The sequence below is a fragment of the Callorhinus ursinus genome, unplaced genomic scaffold (genome assembly GCF_003265705.2).
Source record: "Callorhinus ursinus isolate GAN/ISIS: 27379988/994484 unplaced genomic scaffold, GSC_fseal_2.0 scaffold17, whole genome shotgun sequence".
NCBI classification, from domain to species: Eukaryota; Metazoa; Chordata; class Mammalia; order Carnivora; family Otariidae; genus Callorhinus; species Callorhinus ursinus.
Window position 1 is genome coordinate 14,977,633 of NW_027397079.1, and position 15,936 is coordinate 14,993,568.

At 44.0% G+C, this 15,936-nt stretch overlaps 1 long non-coding RNA gene across 4 annotated transcripts in view; it reads right to left on the minus strand.

Annotated features, from left to right (window-relative positions):
• The window catches only part of LOC112834820 (uncharacterized), a 30,119-nt gene extending 14,839 nt beyond the window's left edge, over positions 1–15,280 (minus strand). For 2 of the 4 annotated variants that reach the window (XR_003211037.2, XR_012381205.1), the window contains exons 1-2: positions 15,026–15,280; positions 5,825–5,952 (exon numbers count right to left, since the gene is read on the minus strand). This is a non-coding gene — a long non-coding RNA (uncharacterized lncRNA). Of the gene's footprint in view, positions 1–5,386; positions 5,714–5,824; positions 5,953–7,714; positions 7,947–15,025 lie in introns of those variants that run through there. The other 2 variants (XR_012381206.1, XR_012381207.1) reach the window with 2 other exon arrangements.
• Between the last annotated feature and the right edge of the window lie 656 nt (positions 15,281–15,936).

Below are 15,936 nucleotides of genomic sequence, written 5' to 3' on the forward strand. Positions count from 1 at the left end.
GTGACCTCTGCTCATCCCCTCACTCTGGAAAATCTGTGGCCGAAGGTCCTGCTCTGTCTTTTGGTCTCAAAGTGCCTTCTCAGTTTGGAGGATACTTTACTGTGGTCCCTATTCTACCTTTTATCACTATACCCCTTTCTCATTCTTTTCCACAGCAAACCATCTGAAAGACAAGTCTTCCCATCATTGCCATCTCTATTCCGCCACGGCTGGTCACACCTGAATCCTCTGCACTGTGGATCTTGACTCTGGTTCTCCTCAGATTTGCACTTCTGAAAGTCACTAATATCCCTGAAGTCCAGTAAAAAGTTTCCATGGAGCTTCTTCTTCTTGAAGTCTTGGAGGCATCTGGCCCCTGCCGTGTGTTGTTCCTGTTGTTTCTCTGACCCTGTGGTGCAGAGTTCTCCAATCTCTTTGACCTTTTCTCTGTCTCCTTCGCCCTCTGTTTAGTCCCAACTATGAAGATTCTTCAAAGTTCTGTAGTTAACTAACTTCTCTTCTTCTTTATCTCTTCCTTGGGAGATGTCGGCCATTTTCCCAGGCTCAACCATGACCGCTGGGAGAGGGTAAGAGAAGCTGAGAGCACCAACAACCCATTCTCTAGACACCAACCAGGAATCCAAAAATTCAATTCAAGCTGGACACTAACTACCTGGAGTTAGTACCAGATTCACAGATTTAAGGATTCAGTCCCACAAGACTGCTCTCACCTTAGTTGCCAGTCATAGCTCCCGGCTACCCACACTTCTGACCAACCACTATAAACCAGGGGTTCCTGTGACTCCCTTTTTGGGTTCAACAATTTGTTATAACAGTTCACAGAACTCAGAAAAACACTTCACTTAGGTCTACTGCTTTATTATAAAGGATATAACTCAGAACAGCAGACGAAAGACATGCAGAAGGCAAGGTATGGGGGTTGGGAGCCCAGAGTTTCTGGGCCGCCTCTGGGCCACCACCCTCCAAGCACCAACCAGGAAACATAACAAACCTTGTTATTTAAGAGTTTTTATAGAGCTTAGTCTCTAGCCACCCTTCCCTTCCTAGAGAGGTGGGTGGATGGGACCCAAAGTTCCAACTTTCTATTTACTTGTTCTTTCTGGTGATCGGCCCCACCTGAGGCTCTGTAGGGGCTCTCTCCTAAGTCGCCTCATTAGCATAAACTCAGATGTGGTCAAAAGAGGTTCATGACAAGTAACAAAAGACATCCCTATCACTCCGGAAATTCCAAGGGTTTTAGGAGCTCTGTGCCAGGAACCAGGGACAAAGGCCAAATATATTTCTTATGACACCACATCTTTAGAGCCAGACTGCCTGGGTTGAACCCAGGCACCATGATTTGTGAGCTATGTGACTTGGATGCATTAAGTAATCTCTATGTACTCCACTTTGTTCATTTGTTTTGTGGGGATAATCATAATAGAACCTAGCTCATGGATTCGTTGTGAGGTTTAAATGAATTAACAAAAGCACTTAGAACAGTAGCTGATGCCCAGGAAGCAATCTGAAAGTGTTCAACCGCTATTCACTCCCAGGCTCACACTATGGTAAGATCAGATTCTAAGTCCTCTGTTACCTACAGGTTAAATTCCAAAGGGCATTCAAGGCTACCTATTTTGTAAAAGCATCAATGCTGTATTATCCACAGCACGTAGTGTTAGTAAGTGTTAGACAGCAGTGAGTTTGGTTAGCAGTGTCCTTTATTCTAAATGGGGACCTTGGGGAGTGTTGCCTCTGTGCGCGCGCGCGTGTGTGTGTGTGTGTGTGTGTGTGTGTGTGTTTATGCAAGTGCACGAGTGACATTTAGAGAACGCCACCCTCTGGAATGCAAATATTTAGAAAAAGTACATCCAAGATTTCAGTTACAACTATCAGATAAGTTTCAAACCACTGCTCTTGATAAGAATGAAGCCAAAATATCTTTTGGTGAGGAGTGATTTTTGACTAAGATATTTTTAAAAAATTATGGCAGAATGTCAGTTATTTCTGTTATAAAATGTTGATTCAAATCCAGGTACTACAGGGTGGCGTTCACTGTATTGCATTAAAACCTTTGAATTCAAGGGTGCACGTGCCCAGATTCCTCCCAGGGATATTACACAATTTTCACTGAAACATGGATGAAAGGGGTTGAACCGATCATGAAATGACAGCATACAATAAATTCAATGACAAATCCATATGGCAAAGTCAGGTTGCAAAGCCAACTTACTCACCCATTTATCTTTCCTTTGCAGCTATTTCTGGGTGCACACTGCAGTTTAATCTATGAGGACTCATAGAATCTTTAAAAATCTGCTTGGAATTCACTCTTTCGTGCCAACAAAATTGTATGCCTGCTCCAAGACCAGTTCAAATCACACCTATGACAAATCTTCTCCAACAACTTTATTTAGCATGGCCCCACTATTCCTACTGGCTCATCACCATAATCACCTAATGACTTTTTTGGGGAAAAAAAGTCCCAGGCCATACTTGTTGAGATTCCCATCGTGTAAATTTGGGGTGGGACCCAGCAATCTACAATTTTATAAGTTTCCTAGGGGATTATGATGATCAGATGGAATTAGAAGCCACGAGTCTATCTCAATGACCTGCTACTTGACCGAAGTGCAGTAGATGAGATTTGGAATATCCAGGCTCCCTGAGACCGCCCTTTTGTGAGAACTTTCCCCTTTCCACAAGGGGTGGGTCCGCACAGTGCCTGGCTTTCTCCTAAGCCATAGTGATTTGACCAAGGGAAGGCATCTGGCATCAACTGGCCAGATTGTTTTTCTCTCACTTTATTTCAACTGAGAGACAGGGAGACTGCCAGAGATGAGGCTGCAGGACACAGAGGAGCATGACGTTGAAGGTCCACACACTTGCAGCCAGGTCCCTGGGGCTTCCTTAGTTCCCACCTTTCCTGAGGCCCACAGTGTTTGTTCAACTTCTTGAATTCTGCAGAACACTCTGTATTCGTTTCCTAGGACTGCCATCACAAACTACCACCAACGAGGGGGCTTTGAAGGAGAGAAATCTATTCTCTCACAGTTCTGAAGTCCAGAAGTCGAAAATCAGGTGTCAGCAGGGTTGGTGTCTTCTGGAGGCTCTGAGGGAGAAACCATCCCCGGCGTCTCCTCGCTTCTGGTGGTTGCTGGCGATCCTTGGTGCTCCCTGGCACATAGATGTGTTGTTCCGGGGGGATTTCATCTCAAGATGTTTAACCAGTTGTACCTGCAAAGACCCTACTTCCAATTAAGGTTGCATTCTGACATTCCGGGTGGCCATGAATTTGGGGGTAGAGGGGACACTGTTCCACTCATGGCACAACTCATTTGCTAAGAAGCCAATGACAATATGCTCACAGTCCCAAAGAAGAGAGAGGACCTGTCTTCCTCAGCATTTATATCAACGCCGTAGAAGCGCTCAGGAGTCAGGTTAGGTCACATGACCTCCCCTGGACGAGTCACTGGGTCGAGGAAGGTGGGCATTTTGATTGGCCAGCCTGGGCCACACACCCGCCTGCACAGGAGAAAGAGGGTCCACGTGATTGACAGCCTCACACTCGGGTGGAGTCCACACACTTGGAATGGAAGGAAAGTTCCCAACAGGAGAGATGCTGGATAGATTATATATCTGCCGTGTAACTCCAGCCCCTCAACATCACTACTGTTCTTTCTGGTTCCAAGTTTGAAGGAAAAATAAAAATTTAAATCAACATTTCCATAGTTCATAAAATTTATAGCCGAATGGCTCCAAACGCTATCTCTTTCCAGAGGCTTAGCAAGTTTTACTTAGAGTTTCCACTACCTATTAATTAAAGATAAAAAATGATCAGGTAGGTGACATAAACCTTAGTTTCCCAATTGCAATGTTATTTTATTCATAGAACAACTGTCTCCATCCAAAGAAACGATAGTTATTTGCATTTACATGGCACTTTGCACATTTATATATATTATCAAAATTAATAAGCACAATCATTCTGGGATGTAGGCATGTATTATTAACTCCATCTCAAGGATTTGGAAAACTGAGGGGAAGAACTCTGAAGCAATTTGCCTGAGGTCACATGATCAGTCAGTGGCAGAACCAGAATTAGAATCCAGATGTACCTGATTAATGATCCGGTGGTTTCTTTACTTATTATAATGGCCCAATTCTGGTTTCTTTACTTATTATAATGGCCCAATTCCCCTTGAAAGCCAGGACAGTGCTCTGGCAAACATTACACCTTCCCTTCAACCAGCCTCTCCATGATATATAATTACTTTTCTGCTGGGACGCTCTCTATTACACACTTTTAAGCTCACAAATGCATTTTTTTTCTTCCCCAGAGGCACGTGTTTTCATTCAGAAGAAATGTAAAGCTCAGAGGTTGGTGGAGAGATCAATCTTTGCTCTCTCCTCCGGAAAAGGAAAAATAGAAAGCTTTGATATTTTCTTTTCTTCTTTTTTAAAAAAGATTTATTTATTTGAGAGAGAGAGAGAGAGAGTGCAGGGGGAGGGGCAGAAGGAGAGGGTGAGAGAGAATCTCAAGCAGACTCCACGCTGAGTGCGGAGCCCGATGTGAGGCTGGATCTCACGAGCCTGAGAACATGACCTGAGCTGAAATCAAGAGTCAGATGCTTAACCAACTGAGCCAGCCAGGCGCCCCTCTTTTCTTCTTGTAATAAGAACAACCACAGCAAAATAAAGAATGGCCCCTCTCTCTTCTGGAAGAGTGGGAACTGAGGCTTGAGGGTGACGGAGGGATTTGTCAGGAATCTGAACAACAGCTGAGCGTAGACCACCCTACTGGGCATATGGAATGAGGTAATAATGTTAATTTTTTCACAACATGATGGGTTCCCAATGCTTATTCTAATGCAGGTTTTCCTCAGACCCAGGCAATGATGACCAAAACCAAATGGCATTTCTTCACTGCCTTTGGAGCCACAGGAAACCCAGCCCTCCTCATCATCCTGGGTCTCCTGACCAGCTGAGGAAGAACGCAGGAGAAAGCTGGATATGATGGTTGGTTTTATGTGTCAACTTCGCTGGGCCACGGTATTCAGATATTCAAACACTGGTCTAGATGTCACTGTGAAGGTATTTTTTAGATGACATTAACATTTAACTCAGGAGGGGCTCCTGAGTGGTTCAGTTGGTTAAGTGTCTGACTCTTGATCTCAGCTCGGGTCTTGATTCTAGGGTCTTGGGAGCTCACATCAGGCTCCACGCTGGGTGTGGAGCCTACTTAAAAACAAAACAAAACAAAAAACATTTAACTCAGCAGATTTTGAGTAAAGCACATTAATTATCTCCACAGTGTGGTGGGCCTCGTCCAATCAGTTGAAGGCTTTAAGAGTAAACAGACTGAGATCCCCTAAAGAAGAAAGAATTCTGCCAGCAGTCTGCCTACCTCTGGACTGGAGCTGCAACATCAACTCTACTCTGGGTCTCCAGACTGCTGGCCTATCCTTGATTCTCCACAATAGGGTGAATCAAGTCCTGAAGTAAATCTCTTTGTATCCATTTCTGCACATGCCGGTGGTTCGGCTTTCCCGGAGAGCCTGAGGAATGCAGTGAGGGTGGGGTGGCCTCAGTTTCCTACTGCAGGCGCTTGCACACAGTCTTCTGGTAGCTCCCCCACCCTGCTCCTCACGACTGCTTCTGCTTCTGTTTCTCCTGCCCCCCGGCCAAGATGAGTGGGGCCTGCAATGCTTCTCCATCCCCGTGTGGGCTGAGCCTGCGGGACATACAGGTTACTCTTGCATGTCTCTCTGTCCCCTGCTCTGATATGCTCTGCCCTTGGACCTGCATCCCTTGTCCTGACCACCACCCAGCAGTGCTGACTTACCTTAGTCTTTTAGGGACTTTGGCATCATAGCCCCATCGGGGTTCCCGTCTCTTCTTCCAGGGCTTTGGAACACATTTCTAGGGGAAGCTGCTGTTTCTAATTACTTTCAGAGGTATCAGAAAGATCTCCTTTTGGAAAAAAAAATAGTGCATTTATATATTCAAATAAATTCAGACGTAGATATGAAGATTCCATGGTGTAAATTCTCCTCAAGTCATTTCCTGAACACCTGGCTTTCAGTCATGTGCCTTAGTTTTAATTTTTGATATTCTAATCCCGATGTCAAATTCAACATCATTTGTAAATTTAAGTAGTGAATCCTCTATCAGCAGCCCAGGGATGTTTGCATTTAATTAAAAACGACTGAGGAAGACATTTCTTTAATAACTTATTAGTCTATTATTAGCCACTTAAACATACAGGAGCTCTAGCCTTCAGGAATAAATGACTTTTATCTTCCCTCTTTTCTGAAAAATCCACAAATTTTCATTAGCTCTTCTTGGTATTTGAACTACTTTCCTTTGGTGGCGGGTGGAGGACATTCTATTCTTTTACTCCTCGACTTGAAAGCTTACTCTTGACAATGACCCCAGAGACCTGTGGGAAATGCAGAACGAGCTTCCTCTGCAGAGGACACAGTTACTACTTGTCTTTATCTCCCCTCCCTCTCTCCTAAAATCCAATTGAAATGATACATAATATATTTCTTAAAAGAATAAATCTATAACTGGGCTGGAAAAGAATCAGAATGTTTGGGGGGGAGGGGTTCTGGAATATTGAAAGCAAAGGGCATCAGATTTAGGAAGAAGGCAGAGATACACCACTCAACCCAGGTGCATGAGAGGACCGTTGGCAAGGAAGCTGTTCTCCGAAGGGAGCCCCAGAGAAACTCTAAGCTTAGGATCCACGGTAACAAATGCAGACATCAGCTTAAAGACTGCAGGATAGAAAGGCTGTAGATTGTCCTGACTGTCTGCCACTTAACACATAAAAACCTCCTGCACAGGGGTGCTTGGTGGCTCGGTTGGTTAAGCATCTGCCTTTGGCTCAGGTCAGGGTCGGGGGTGGGGGGGGCGGGGGGGAGGGTCCTTGGATCGAGCCCTGCATCTGGCTCCCTGCTCAGAGAGGAGCCTGCTTTTCCCTCTGCCCCTCCCCGCTGCTTGTGCTCTCTCTCAAATAAATAAATAAATAAAATCTTAAAAAAAAAAAACAAACCACCTCCTGCATATCAACAAGAAGAAGATACAAATTAAGTAAAAATATGTGCAAAAGGATACTAATAGTCAAAAGAAATACAAATGGCCTTGAACTACATGAAGAGGTGCTCAAATTCACTAGGAGTCTGGCAAATGCAGACACATTTAAAATTACTCATTTAAAAGCTGACACTATTCTGCTTATGTAAGTGCATGGGTGAATGGGTTCTGAACTCTATTGGAAGGACTTTGAAGGTACAGTCTTGGGATAGCAATTTGTCAGCATCTAACAAAATGCCCCCCCCCCCCGCCCCGCACACAGTACAGCAATTCCTCTTCTAGGGCTCTCTTACAGAAATATTGACACATGCAGGAAGATATACTATGAGATTATACCAGGCAATATCACTTGCAAGGGCTAATAATTAGAAACGATCAATAGGGGAGTGGATCAGTTGTGATTTCTTCATACTCTGAAATACTGTGTTTACCAGAACTGACATGGAAAGATCCTTAAGACATATTATTAAATAAAAAATTTGAAAAAGCAATATGCAAAACAATATGCATACTATGATCCCTTTATCTTTTTAAAACCCACATGTGTATAAATACATATATAAATGCATAGGAATGCCTCAGCTGCAAATAACTAGACACTTGGCCACAGGGGCTGAAACAGAAAGGGGCTCACAGTTCTCACATGGCAAGCACACAGAGGCGGGTGGTCCAGAGCTGGTGGGGCCGTTCAGTGTGGCCATCGGGAGGGACCCACAGTTCTCCTCTGTCACCCTGGAGTGTTGGCTTTCATCCTTATTGCCTCATCATCACAAGATGAAGGCTACTCTACCAACCTCATTTCTACCTCTCAGGCTGGAAGAAAGGTAAGGGTAACAGTTGGAGGTGTCACTTGCTTGTATCAAGAAAGCAAAAGCTTTCCCACAAACCGTCAGCTTCCATCTCATTGCCCAGAACGGAGTGCCCCGCTGCAGAGGAGCCTGGGCTAGATAAACACAGCCAGGGTTCTATTGGGAAGAAAGAGTGGGAAACAAACACGGGGGGGGGGGGGACACAAACACGTCTCCTGTAGGCGTGTCACCAGGGAGCGTGTTATCTCCGGAGAAGGGAGTCCATTGCCCTCTTATTTGACGTACTTCTTTTGTTGTTGATTTTGAAATAATTTCAAACATATGGAAACGTTTCAAGAATAGAAGAAACTGTCCTGAACCATTTGAGAGTAAGTTGCTGATAGAATGCTCCATCATCCCTGAGCTCTTCAGTTTGTAACTCCTACAAATGAGGACGTTCTCCTACCTAAGCAAAACGAGCACCCAAAATCAGGAAATTAACAATGAAATCTTCTTACCATGTCATCCACAGTGATCTCAAAAGTGATTCTTTTCTTTATGATAAATACACTGAGTTCTCATGGATGATTTTCCTTGATGTCAGCTATCTGGGAGAAAATCTAGATTGTTTTTATTAAAACTGTGTCCTTCGAAGGGCTTGAGCAAACAATGGTGAGAGTCAGGGCAGGCCAGCACAGGAAAGCAGAGGTTGAAGAGATGCCCGGTGTCCGACCTCAGCACCGTGTGGGTGGACACGGGGCGAGGCCGCTGGGACTAATGTGGATCCGGACTCCAAAAGGACTCAGTCCCCCACCCCCACTCAGCTGCTTTCCCTTTTTAAAGAGTAAGCATGACAGTGGCCTTGCCAACTGGGACACGATGTCTGCTTGGGCATCGGGCAGTCTGAGGTTGGATGGAAGCTGTACAGGGTGTCAGCTGTCGCTAGCACCTGTTGGCCTTGCAGGAAGTTGCCTTTGGGCACAGCCCCTCCTGCTGGGAGAGGAGGCTCTGGGCTCATCAGATTGTTGCCAGGCAACCGAAGTCTTCAGGGTCAGGCAACCCTGTTTGTCTTTCCACCAAGTATATAACCAATTCGTAAATAAAGCATACTTAAGGAAAATTAAGACTGTTGAGGAAACAGAAAATAAGACTTTTTTTTTTTTACCTCCCTCCTTCCATCGCTACCCCCCGCCCCCCAGATACTACCGATTTGAAATAACTTTTTGATGATGTGGATGCAGGGTCTCTATACGAAAGAACACGGGGACAAATATCCCATAGGCTGATGCTTTGATGATTTGTCACAAATCAGGAGTTGCCTCAGTAGAGCATTGTGATTTTGCAATCTACAATTTAAATAATGCAGAAATACAGCTGTTCTCGAGTTCTGAGTTCAATACCTCCAGAAAATTCTTTAATTGTTTAATCATTTACTGCTGTGTTTTATCATTCTCCTCTAGTATATATATGTGTATATTTATGTGTATGCGTGTGTTTGTGTATATATATATAGTTTAAAGATTTTATTTATTTATTTGAGAGAGAGACACAGAGAGAGCGCAAGCATGAGCAAAGGGTGGGGGAAGAAGAGGAGCAGAGGGAGAGGGAGAAGCAGGCTCCCCGCTGAGCAGGGAGCACAACATGGGGCTGGATCCCAGGACCCCAGGATCCTGACCTGAGCCGAAGGCAGACGCTTAACCGACTGAGCCACCCAGGCGCCCCTCTCCTCTAGTATATTTAAATCCCTCCTCTATCAACGCCATAGGAAACCTTCCCTCTAGACTTGTGTCCAATATGGCAGCCACTAGCCACATGTGTTTATATAAATTAAAATTATAATGAACTGATTTATTTTTTTATTTTAAAAGATTTATTTTTTATTTTGCTTTTTATTTATTTTCTATACATATTTTATTTTATTTTTTATTTAAATTCAATTAATTAACATACAGTGTATTATTAGTTTCAGAGGTAGAGGTCAGTGATTCATCAGTCTTAAATAATACTCAGTGCTCATTCCGTCACGTGCCCTCCTTAATGTCCATCACCCAGTTACCCCATCCCCCCACAGCAACCCTGTTTTTTCCCTATGCTTAAGAGACTCTTACGGTTTGTCTCTCCTCTGATTTTGTCTTGTTTTATTTTTTCCTCTCTTCCCCTATGATCCTCTGTTTTGTTTCTTAAATTCCACATATGAGTGGAGATCATATGATAATTGTCTCTCTGACTTATTTTGCTTAGCATAATACCCTCTAGTTCCATTCACGTCATTGCAAATGGCAAGATTTCATTTTTTTGATGGTTGAGTTGTATCCCATTGTGTATATATATATATTTATATATATATATATACACGATATCTTCTTTATCCATTCATCTGTCGATGGACATCTGGGCTCTTCCCATAGTTTGGTTATTGTGGACATACACAATGAACAGATTTAAATGAAGAATTTAGTTTCTCGGTCACACTAGCCACATTTCAAGTGCTCAAAAGCCACACGTGGCTAGTGGCTACCTTCTTGGATAATGCAGATATGGAACATTTCCATCATTGCAGAAAGTTATATTGGACAGTGCTGCTGACCTTTGCCAGAAAACAAAATCTTGGATTGTCTGATGTCCGAATCTTATCAAAAGTCAGTTTAGAAGAAGCAGTATTTATAGGAGATGGCTGGTGGAGTGCCTGTTCCTCTGAGTTCTTTGAGTTTTAGCCTGGAATCAAGCAAGACCATCAATAGCGTTTTTGGATCATAGCAGCTTGGCTCTCTACAGAACTGCTTTCACTGGGCCACATTTTGGGATTTTGTCCAAGAACTCATTAAGAAATAACCTCGTGAATATCGCTGTGCCAGAAAATGAATTGCTGGAGAAAAATGGGGACCTGTCAAAAGGAGATAGGTGCCAGTTTGGTGGGGTGTTCCCTGGGCAAATCTGAGAGTAATTGAGTAGCACAATAAATAACGATAAAATGGATTACAGAATAAATCCAGTATGGAAATGAGTTGGTGCTGATGTAAGTTAATGTGTGCAGGAGAATGCCGGGCCGTTAGAATGCCAACACAGAAATGCAGAAGGCGTGATAGAATTAGAACATCACCACTGGGACTTCTCCACAGTCAGTTATTTCAAGCAAGAATCAGCAATAGGATCTCCGGGTAAAACCTGGATATGGGACAAACCACTTGCACAATATCAAAGTATCTCCTTACAAAATATTTGTGAATTATAAAGGTAAAAAAAGTCATAACTTCACAGTGGAGAAACCTGGCAGACACTACCTTTGCCCAGTGTTCATAGTTGACGTCACAAGGCACAAGGAGAGTAGCTAACATGTGCCTCCTGACGGGACACACTGAGGCCACAATATTACTCCTGAGACATTCTTGCCAAAACACGTGACCCGAGGCTAATCATGAGGAAACTCTGGACAACCCCAGATTGAGGGACATCGTACAAATCTCTGGGCCATACTGTTACAAAGAATGTCAAGGTCTCGCAAGGAAAAAAAAAAAAAAGACTACGGAAGTGTTCCAGATTAAAGAGCAAAGAGACATGATAACAAAGTGCAAGTGTAATTCTAGACTGGATCCTGGAAGAGAAAAAAAGGTTTTTGTTTTGGTTTGTTTTTTTTTTTGTTTTGGATTGGTTTGGTTTTGCTTTAAAGGACATTTGAGAAAAATGATAAAATCTGAAAGGACATTAATTAGCATGTAGAAGTATATAATAAGAAAGAGAGAATTTTAGCAAATTTTAGCAAAATAAAGGGTATTTCTCCTGAAATTTTTATAGAAATAGTTCAGACTGGAGTGCCTGGGTGGCTCAGTTGGTTAAACTGCCTTTTGGATCAGGTCATGATCCTGGGGTCCTGGGACTGAGTTCTGCATCAGGCTCCTTGCTCAGAAGGGAGTCGGCTCCTTCCTCTGCCTGCCGCTCCCCCTGCTTGGGGTCTCTCTCTCTCTGCGTCTCTGTCTCTGACAAATAAATAAAATCTTTAAAAAAAAAAAAAAAAGAAAAATATTTCAGACCAATTAAATTCATTTTTTTAAAAAAGGTTTTATTTACTTGAGAGCGAGAGAGCACAGAGAGGGAGGAAGAAGCAAAGCCCCGCTGAGCAGGGAGTCTGAGGCAGGGCTTGATCCCAGGAGCCTAGGATCATGACCTGAGCTACACAGGGGCCCCACCAATTACATTCATTGATGATACTTTCCTGTATGATGTTAGAGAAGAACTAGAAGGCTAGAAAAAAATTGCTACAGAGTCACCAATATGGCAACATATGTCACTGTGGGAGAATGGGTGGTCTGAAATTTTTAGCCCTTATGGTTGTTTGGGGCGAAAAACGACCGATGACTTAAAACTATCTATCTGTAAGGCGAGAGGCTGAGGAGAGAAATGTGGTCTTTGGGCCAACCATTAGTACCTGCCAATGATAATTGAAAATGCAGATGCATTTACCAGCCCCAGGCTAACCTACCGAGGAAGCTGCCTTCCCAGAACAAGGGTGGATTGGGTGATCCAAGGGCTGCCTAAATGTACCTGGTTCTCTCTTCCAGGAATGCAGTTTCCCCACTGGCTGTCACCAAACTAGAGTGGGTCCCCCAAGGTCAACCTATCTCATAAAACCCTGTTTTTTTTCCCCTTCATAAGATTTACTGTAAAAGTACTTCCATGTAACTTTCAACGTAAAAGTTGCACGGATGTAAATCAAGCTATGCTCAGAACCCCAGAAAATAACACCACGAGCAGAGACTGGGTACCATCACACAGATGGTCACCAACGTGTGACTCTTGGGTTCTACTGCTGAAGGTCCCGCACAGGGAGGCCCTGCGGCAGCTTTACCATGATGCTGTTCATCTCGGTTGCATGTTCCCTGCTGGGACAAAGGGGCACTTCATGCAAATTAGGAAAGGGCACTCTTCCTTTAGGCAGATCAAGCAGAGAAGGGTTTGCTTTCTTCCCAATGAGGTGGTCCCCTGCCTGGGCGTGCAGCTTGGCGAGACGTGTGTGACACGGATTTTAGTCTATACTCGAGGCCCCTGTGCAAGGCACAAACACACATGATGGCCATACTTTGCTGGGGGCACAAACTCATGACCCAGGGGCCTAGTCCACGGCTAGGTTTATTTGACCTATTGTGTTTTTTTTTTTAAGTTTTTATTCATTTATTAGATTGAGAGAGAGAGAGAGAGCACAAGCAGGGGGAGAAGCTGAGGGAGAGAGAGAAGCAGGCTAACCACTGAGCAGAAAGCCAGACATGGGGCTTGATCCCAGGACCCTGGGATCGTGACCTGAGCTGAAGGCAGACGCTTAACCGACTGAGCCACCCAGGCGCCCCTGAAGAGAGGCATTTAATCAGAGGCCTGAACATGAATTTTCATGGGGGCAGGGGACATGGAACTTGGATATGATTGAGAGGGCCACTGGGGAAAAGGTTGGGGCCAGGAAGCGGCCACCTTGGGATTTCACGACAGCATGTGGACTCCGTGTCTGTGGAACAGAAGAGCGGAGAACAGGAGAGAGGAACACCAGCAGGGAGGTGGGAAATGCAGTTCTCACTCTGGTGGTCTCACTTAGGCTGTCTACGGCAGTGCTCCACGGTTTCAGCTAATGAAGGTTCACCAGGATCTTTCCCCTAAGTGCCAACAAATTGCCTCTTCCTGATAGAAATTAGAAATCCTTGCAGCTACCAAGTTCTGTCGAGTTAATGAAGGAAGATCCAAAAAGTGTAGTACTCCAAAGAGACACCCAGATGGCCAGCAGGTACATGAAAAGTGCTCAAGATCACTCCTTATCAGGGAAATGCAAGTTTAAACAACACGGAGCTATCACCTCTCCCCCATGAGCCTGGCTTTCATCCAGGAGACAAGAGATAAGAGTCATCAAGGGTGTGGGAAAGGGAAGCCTGTGCACCGTGGGTGAGAATGTCCATTGGCGGAGCCGCTGTAGGAAACAGTACAAAAGTTCCTCAGAAATTAAAAAATTAAACTACCGTAAGATCCAGCAATCCCACTTCTGGGGGTGTATCCAAAGGAAATTCAAATAGGATGTCAAGAATCGGGTACCTGTCCTCCCATGTCTATTGTAGCATTATTCACAATAGCCAGGATATGGAAACAACATAAACGTCTGTCAATGGGTAAGTGGATAAAGAAGATGGTGTGTGTGGGGGGTGCATGTATATATATATATATATATGAATATTATTCAGCCATGAGAAAGAGAGAGATCCTATCTTGCCGTTGTGACAACATGAACGGATATTGAGGACATTATGCTTAGTGAGATAAGCCAGCCAGAGAAAAACAAATAGTGTATGATATTACTTACATATGGAGTCTAAAAAAAGCCAGGGGCACCTGGGTGGCTCAGTCGTTAAGCGCCTGCCTTCGGCTCAGGTCATGATCCCAGGGTCCTGGGATCGAGCCCCACATCGGGCTCCCTGATCAGTGGGGAGTCTGCTTCTCTCTCTCCCACTCCCCCTGCTTGTGTTCCCTCTCTCACTATGTTTCTGTCAAATAAATAAATAAAAATAAAATTAAAAAAAATTAAAAAATGCCAAACTGGTAGAAACAGAGTAGAGCGGTGGTTACCAGGGGCTGGGGGAAATGGGGAGATGCTGTTAAAGGGTGCAAACTTGCAACCAGAAAATGAATGCGTTTTGGAAATCTAACACACAGCACAGTGATTATAGTCAACCATACTGCATTCTATACTTCAAAACTGCTAATAAGAGACTAGACCTTAATTGTTCTCACTACAAAAAAAGAAGTGATAGGGACGCCTGGGTGGCTCAGTCGGTTAAGCGTCTGCCTTAGGCCCAGGTCATGATCCCGGGGTCCTGGGATTGAGACCTGCATCCGGCTCCCTGCTTACTGGGGAGTCTACTTCTCCCTCTGCCCTTCCCCCTGCTTGTGCTCTCTGGCTCTCTCTCTCTCTCAAGTAAATAAAATCTTAGAAAGAGAGAGAGAGAAACGGTAATTGTATGGCAATGATGGAAGTGTTAGCTGACACGACGGTGGTCATCATTCCCATATATAAATTTGTCAAATCGGCACTTTAAAACCTGTGCAATGTTATATGTCAATTATATCTCAATAAACATTTTTTTAAAGCTCTAATAATTTTTTAAAAAGAAGAAAAGTAGAGTACTCACCAGGGAGAGCGGTAAGGAAATTGCTAGGGAAGGTGACTTGGCCCAGTGGCCTCAGGAAGGGGCGGGCGGAAGTCTGTGGGGCCAGATGCTGACACAGGTTCAAGGGCTTTGCAGCCAGACCCGGGCCCACCGTCTACGTGGAGACACCTGACAGGTCTTTCCTACTAAGACACTGTCACTCAAGGAAGAAAAGGGGAGTATGTCAGAGGGGGAGACGAACCATGAGAGACGATGGACTCTGAAAAACAAACTGAGGGTTCTAGAGGGGAGGGGGTGGGGGCATGGGTTAGCCTGGTGATGGGTATTAAAGAGGGCACATTCTGCATGGAGCACTGGGTATTATGCACAAACAATGAATCATGGAACACTACATCAAAAACTAATGATGTAATGTATGGTGATTAACATAACAATAAAAAATTAAAAAAGACACTGTCACTCAGCATTTCTTTCAAGAATAAATAGAGTCACTGAATATGGAAAAGGGAACTTAGGTAAGGACGAAGTGGAGAAAGATGGAGAAAGAACTTTTAAGCTAATTATCAATCACTTCAGAAGGATATTCTCCTTGTGCTGAAAGAATCACAACGTGGGTGTCAAAATTCGAGTATTTTTCCGTTTTAAATCACTGACTCAGCACAGTAGTAAAGTAGAAGTCTTGCCATAAAGCATAATGTGTTAGCATGACTCACAGGTACAACTCAGGTGGGAAATAAACTAGTTCTGCAGCTTATAAAAAAAAAATGGGAGGTTTAAGGAAAATGCATGATTCTGCTCTAAATTAGAAGAAAACTAAAATTTTTAAAGCAAGAATTCATTTGCTGACGATAAATGTGTAGATTTTGTTTCTTGCAGTCTCTCCAAGTGAACTCCGGAGGGCTCTGTTAGATGGGCTGGTGTCAGGGACAATC